This window comes from Nuphar pumila, chromosome 2 (assembly GCF_984573655.1).
Source record: "Nuphar pumila chromosome 2, dmNupPumi1.hap1.1, whole genome shotgun sequence".
Classification (NCBI taxonomy): domain Eukaryota; kingdom Viridiplantae; phylum Streptophyta; class Magnoliopsida; order Nymphaeales; family Nymphaeaceae; genus Nuphar; species Nuphar pumila.
This window is the reverse complement of record NC_143250.1, coordinates 135,508,408-135,516,496: the sequence shown is the minus strand read 5'-3', so window position 1 is coordinate 135,516,496 and position 8,089 is coordinate 135,508,408.

Here is an 8,089-nt window from a genome sequence, read left to right as displayed (position 1 = left end):
TTAAAGTACGGACTACATATTTTCCATTCAGAAGTCTTCTTAATAGCATTCTCACTGAACAACCATATCTTGAATCTGGCTTGCCCCTTGTTGGATTTCCACTTGACTTCTTCTAACCTTGCTTAGAACAAACATATGCCTTTCTCACCATGACACCCTGTGCATTTTTCGTCCAAGAATACCTTTTAACACTGAAGCTAAGTTTTAAAGCATAATCATTATAAAATTTGTATGCAGCTTCCTCATTATTAAACTGCATTTCCTCTACGGGAACAAAGTCAAGTGTACTATCATGTAGACTTGAGGTGCCTGCATCTTTGTCAAGTGCACTGTCATGATCGTCAACCTCATTATCGAATTGCATTTCGTCAGCTGAAATATTCAAGTCAAGAGTGAATTCAATGTCTTCACCCTTCTTATCATGTGCATCATTAGTGCACATATTCAATTCTTCAAGTGCGTCGATAGTACGGATATTCGTTGCTCCATGACTTCCCAATGATTGAGATACATCATCTTCACTGCAACTAGTTGATATGCTTAACACTGTCATGAGCAAAATATCAATTTGCGTTAGCCAACCCATATGTTTACTACGATTTATTCAAGATGCATATAACAACGACTACCGATTAGTTAAGCATAATAGCTTACAAATCAATATTAACACACAAAATCATATCTCACAAATTGACACAAGAAAACACATATATCTTATAAATCGATATACGACAATTCAGCATAATATATTACAAATCGGTATACAACAATTCAGCAAAATATATTACAAATTGATATACGACAATTGAACAAAATATATTACAAAACGATAGTAACAAACAAAAAAATATCTCACAAATCGACAATAAAAAACACAAAATATCTTACAAATCGATATACGACAATTCAACATAATATATTACAAATCAATATTAACAAACAAAATAATATTTCATAAATCGACAATAGAAAACACATAATATCTTATAAATCGATATACGGTAATTCCGAAAAATATATTACAAATCGATAGTAACAAACAAAATAATATCTCACAAATCAATAATAAAAAACATAAAATATCTTACAAATCGATATACAATAATTCAACATAATATATTACAAATCGATATTAACAAACAAAACAATATTTCACAAATCAACAATAGAAAATACATAATATCTTACAAATCGATATACGACAATTTAGCAAAATATATTACAAATCGATAGTAACAAACAAAATAATATCTCACAAATCGGTAGTAGAAAACACATAATATCTTACAAATCGATATATGACAATTCAACATAATATATTATAAGTCGATATTAACAAATAAAATAATATCTCACAAATCGTCACTAGAAAACACATAATAGCTTACAAATCGATATACGACAATTCAACATACTATATTACAAGTCGATATTAACAAATAAAACAATATCTCACAAATCGACACTAGAAAACACATAATATCTTACAAATCGATATATGACAATTCAACATAATATATTACAAATCGATATTAACAAACAAAACAATATCTCACAAATCGATATACATGTTACTGCAACCGCGATTTGGTTACATTGCATATACTAAGTGAATGGACGATACTGGATGGGGTAGAGGCCCTTGCTCGCATCTGTAACCAAGCATTGTTGTCAGGAGATCCCACTGCCTTACAAATATTTTCAAGTTTTCACGCGTTGAAACAATATAATCTACCTGCAATAACAAAACAATGCCTTAATGACACTTACGATGACATATGTTCTTCAATAATAACATGATGACATGGAAAGGTAGTCACGACGCTTTAATGACACTTGTTGGAATGTTTGTGCATCTTTGCTTTTTTCTATACTGCCTAACAAAAACGAAGAAGAGAAGACTGTAAAAAGAGATGGCTGACAAATCCCCCTTTGACGCCCACCAATGATCGAACCAATTGTTCGATTTATAGTTATCTCCATGAGGTAGGAACAAACCAGGAAAAGTTTTCTATCTAACACAAGGCAAGAATGAGAAGACGACCATGTGTTGTAGCACAAGCTAAAAACAAAGGCAGAACACACAAATCTATATATGGGGAGCGGGAGGACATTTTTGTCCAACACATATCTATCTTACGGGAGGACATTTCCGTCAAAAGCATATCTACCTTTTTTATATGTTATTTTATTATAAAGTCATCGTGGGCAACATTGGCATATGAATTATTGCGGGTCCCAAGATATTCCTCCGCACACACCAGAACACGTGAATTTGTGTTCTGGGGAGAACACACAACACCCTCTCCTGTAGCTTTCAGAGGTGGGCCACGTAGGACAGGGTGATCAGTAACCCTTAGATTTTTTTTTTGCCTGCACTATGCATCTTTTCCTTCTTTTTTTCTCCTTTTTCAGGCTTAGGAGAAGCATTACTTTTGAATTTGTTGAACCACGTGCAATCAATAACTAACAACCAACAATCATCATACTCTTAACAACTTTGCAATTTGCAGAAACTTCAAAGTTAGATTAGATTGAAGGGGCAATTCCTTTTTACTTGGCCAACCACTTACACAAAAGAAGCATCTCTCTTCGTTGCATGATGAAAAAGAGGCAATGCAATGTGTCTTCACTTACTAAAGCAAGAAGTATCTAAGCATTTTTACTTTGCCTTACAAAAATTCTAGGGATTATTACTTGTTCTTGCAGAGTTCATATAGAGAGTTTTTTTTTACATTATGACTGCTGGAACAATGTACTGCTCATCAAAGCTCCCAATGAAAGTAACCACGATTAGGTTGAAAACTTTCTAGTCCAGCGCTTGAACATGTAGGCATGAGGTTCATGCAAATCTAAATCCTTTATTCCTCCAACAAGCTGTGCATGCGAAGGTACATAAGGCAGAATCCCATTTTTACATGCACTTATTCTTACCATACGAACACATGGTAAGGTTCCCTATAGATTTTTGAGTTATCTCATTGGTGCATGTATTTACAGTTGGGCAAATAAACACCACAGGGTTTTGCATAAATAAATTATGCAATAAGTTTAGCAGTGAGTATCTAACCTAAAACATGATACTTGCACCTAATACTCCATCCTTGCTATTAAGATTAGAGTTCATGAACTTGGTCATCCTTGAGTTGATCTCAATTGTACCCTAAAATATGTAGTTATACCTTACTTTTCTAAAGCAAATTTTTTGGGATCTAATTAATCATTCTCATCGTCCCACCTCTCGGAAATCCAAAAAATCAGTAGTTCCTTCTCGGTGTCAAATAATAATAATAATAATAATAATAATAATAATAATAATAATTCTCATCATGCAACAAACATGCCTGTCAACTAATCAAAATAAAAAAACCTCAACCTTTTCATGAACGTTGTGAGCCATTGCAGCATCTGCAAGTTTGGCAAATCCAAAAGAGGGCTGACTATGAAATGAAGATAGACATGCTCCCAAACTTGTAGGGGTGACTTGTGAACTTCACCAAGTTAATAGGACATTACAAGTTTGAAAGTCACAGAGGGTGTCCTTTACGGCATACGGCATGGTTGAAGCCGGGGTGTACTTTCCAGTGGCCATGGGGGACCTCAAGGGTTTTATCAACGGGAGACCTGCTAATGTGCAGCCAGTGATGGGCTTTTCCCTTGCCTTAAAACCACAAGATAGAATAAAAAACAGCTTGGAAGCTCTTGGGGATAATGTGGTAAAGAAACACACTATCAAACTTGGTCAATTTTACTGAGAATCAATATATACTCATGTTTAATTTAGTAGGTTTTGTATTTTGTAGATTTCTATTTCTCACACATATATATCTCGGTACATGGCCACTTTCGAACATGACCAAAATGAACTTGTGTTGGACACTCAGTGCAAGTTTGCATCAAAATACACCAAAAGTCGCCCTTAAAAGTCCCGGCTGAGACTTTTAGTGACCACAAAAGTCGCTGCTAAAGGTTCCAGACCTTTAGCGGTGACTTTTGTCGCTGTTAAAAAGTCTTTTGCTCAAGTTCGTTTTGGTCATGTTCTGTAGTGATCATGCACCTGCTCTCTCTCTCTCTCTCTCTCTCTCTCTCTCTCTCTCTATATATATATATATATATATATATATATATATATATATATATATATATATATATATATATATATATTCCTCCAACTTTTAGATAAGGTTAAAGGGTGATGACAACAGTTCTGGTTTGCTTTTTATGGATGGGGGGCAGTTGCCCTGCAGATGTAGTAGCAGACAGGGCACATGATAGGGGTATAGAATCATGTAAAAGTTGGACAATCATATCATTAAGAGGGCAGAGTTAGGGTTAGATGCAGTGTTTAGGCCTACCCATGTGGCCTTAGGCCGACATCTTCCTGATATTGCCAACTGTATCATTAGATGAGGATGGTGGCGATGATGCATGGTGGTGGCTAAGGGATGTCATGGGCATGTGCATAGAGATGCAAACGGGTCGGATCCAGAACAGTTAGGTACCTGAAAGAGTCAGAACCAAAACGGCTAAAAAATTGCAAATACTCCATCCTGGATCCCACCTATTTGCATCCCTACACCTGCACATGACTCCAGTGCCCATACCTCCCATTCTTAAAAATCAAATTCCAATCCTGCTTTCTCTTTGGACTCGTGTATGAAAATTTTCTGGTCTTCAGTCTTGTGATTGTGTGTCACAAAAATACGAAGGCGACTCGACACGTGACATGAGTTCGTGAATTATTTAAAAAAGTAAATAGAACACCACAACAGGTTTTTTTTAATTCATCAAAGCAAAACTGAATTTTAATATTTTAACAAACATGTAATTTTTTTGGTCAAAAACTAATTAAAAGCCGTTAAAATATCAGAATAACGTCTGCGTGTACGTGAGTCGTGTCGGTGTGTCTGCTAGTGTTTGATTTGTGTCTTCCTAAACAGACACTAAACGTGTCACAGTGACAATTGACATAGGTTGGCGTTGGCATACACCGACATAGACTCGTGCCTAAATACTAAACTCTTTGTTTGTTGTTGAACCTATGTCACAAAGATACATATATGACATGACACGAGACACTTGAGTTCAAATTTTTTTTTTGAAAAGTAAGATACAGTGACACAAATTTATTTATTTGTTTAATCAATAAAAAACATTTTTTTGATATTTTAATGCATAAAAATACAATTTTCATTGAACTGTTATTTAAAAGCATTAAAAATTATTCAAATTTTGATAATAATGTCCATACGCATGTTTGACTTGTGTCACTCATGACACGCAGTTTAAATAGCGTGTCATTGTCGTATAGTTGCAAACCTCAAAACCATTTTTCTAGCAGTTGGCTTCAGCCTAGACATCACTTTGGGCTCATGTCTAGTTGACTATCTGTAAGACCGAGCTACTCCTGGAGAACTCCACGGTTTGACTTGGTGGATCGCTCCTTGGGCTCGAGCTATTCAGCTCGATGGATCTCATCGTGTTAATTAATGCTGTATGAAAAACTAATCGCCACGACCAATGGTCTATGTGACAAGGTCAGACTCGGTTCTTGACTAATGAGTCAAGACCTAGTCCTGAAACCAATCTTGTCTGAATCGGTTTCCCAAAAAGAAACCTGAATTGGTCAGATCGAATTGGACCGAATCAAATCTTTTCGGATCAGCCTATTTAAAAAAGTGACCTTTAAAATTAAAAAAAGCAGAAAAAAAATTATATATAGGCCGATTCAGGATAGGCTGTATCCGATCGAACCGAGGAGAATCGGCCAATTTGTAGGGGGGCTGAATTGGCCCCAAGAGCGAATCAAAATAAGTCCAATTCAATTCGGATGGACCTAATTGGTCCGATTGGGAAAACTTTGATTGAAAACATGGCTGGTTACAGTAAAAAAAAAAAAAAGGCTAATTTTTGTAACAAGACAAGGTAAGTGGGGGAAGACAGATAGGGATCGCAGTGGACTGGAGCAGGGGCGGGGGACAAGGTCTCCACCTCCACCACGTCTCAAATCCTGCCCTCCATCCCCACACCTGTTTTGATTTTAACCTCCATCGTCGCCTCCATCCCTGTTTCATGTGTCCTCCATGCCCGGTTCAAACCAAACGAGGCAGGGCGGGGCGGGGCTCCATTTTCCCTCGGTTCACTGCCATCCCTAAAGAAGGATTGGGGACGGGTTAAGGCGAGAATTGAAGACCGAGAAAAAGCACAAGTCCATCCCTGCTTCCATCCCCGCACGGGTTTTTATTTTAACCTTCATCTCGGTTCCATGTCCACCATCCCGGTCCCCGTTCTCTCCTGGTCCACTGCCATCCCTAAAGACAGCCCTAAAACCTGACCCACCCTTTTCCTTCAGAACACCGATCATGTCCAATGCGTTCCAACCTACCAGAATAAAGAGGAAAAGATGGTGCAGTTGTAGGCGTGTATGGGCCTCTAAAAATGGGGTGGGGTCAGTAAAAAGACCTGCACACCGTTGCTAAAAGTTGGCAGCTCCGGACCTACCTCATTTTTTTTTCCAAAACACCAAAAACTCACACTCCCAATGTAATCCACGGATGGGTGGTGCTCTTTCTCTTTCTTTACCATACGTAAATTACCAGAATACCCTTTCCATTTTCAAGTTACTCCTGCTGGACCGAGTTGTATGTGACTCAGAGACTGACTCATCCAATGTTGTGAATATGGTATCGGGCACTGAATTGTTTTGAGAACGATACAGGTGAATCGGCTGATTCGGATTTGGAGCTGGATCGAGTTGGAACGGCCAACTTTCAACCAGAAAATGACATGTGTCACAAAAATATTACTATAATATTTAAAAATAATTTTAACCATTTTTTATTTTTTAAATTTTAGAAAACAAACCAACATGAACAATAAACGTTCAGTTGGGTTCCCACTATAAATCTTTATTGCTTTTAGTAACGAAACAATGCACTTTTTTGCTTTCTTGTTCACTTTGAAAAAAAAAAAATGTATTTGTTTTTTCAACAAGCTGGCTCAAGCTTGGATCATTTAACTCATACTCGTTGCAAGCTCAAACTAGGTTTGACTTGCCACAAGAATGAGCCAAGCTTGACCTCTACAAGTTCGCCTCGTTTACTAGTTCTAGACACCAAAAAAAAGAAGAAGACCGGCTTCTGTATAGATCAACCCTATAGTGGAAGCAGCGAACTTGAACGAGTTGTCACTGAAAACCTTTCCCTACTAGCCCCTCCTACGAGCCACAACCAAGTCTAGCCAGGCCTTGGCTCGATTGCCATGCAAGTCTTGAAGCCTGGTTCGGACGACTCTCCGACCCGTGTTTGACTACGAACCGAGTTAAAAAAACCGGAGCAACACAACCAGTAATGAGTGTATTTCCGTCAACTCAAAAGTACAAGTATGGCATTCCTGTTATTTTTTCTCCACCTTTTGATGGCTTTACGTAATTTCATCATGTAAAAAAGAATGGGCATTAAATTCCCCACACTTTTCGCATCAGAAAAAATCCCCGCTGTCCACAGAAAATTGAATTTGAAATTACTAAATTACCCCTAAAACTAATCCCCGCCCTTCACAAGGATATTTTCGTCCTCCGCGTCTTAGGCTCACGTGATCCAATCTAACCATTGAATTGGAAATTTTTACAAGACCAATCAGTCATTTGAAAATAGCGAAAATATAAAGGATCTTAGTGAAAAAATTTCACTAAAATCGAAGCCCCGTGAGAATAAGACAAGTCTTGCTGCTTTTGGACGCCATTTTTGGATAACGATGCAAAGAAACTCTGAGTTTTCTATTTCAATCCCTAATATTTAAAAGATTTACTATTTAAAGAAAACAACGAGAGAGGCGCCTCGGAATCCGTGACGCCGGCGTTAAGTAGCCGCCACCGTCTCCAGTGGACCCCAGCTCATCGCAGCCGTCGATCTTTATTCTACTATATCCAACGTGTCTCTTGAGGGTGCGACCACGTCTGTTGTATCCACGTCAGCACGGACCACCTGTTCGACCAACGTGGCCGTAATGGTCCGGTTCGGAATTCATGCCACGAAAGAGGAGGAACATCGTGAAAATGACTATTTTGTCCTCAGAAAATGTGACCGCC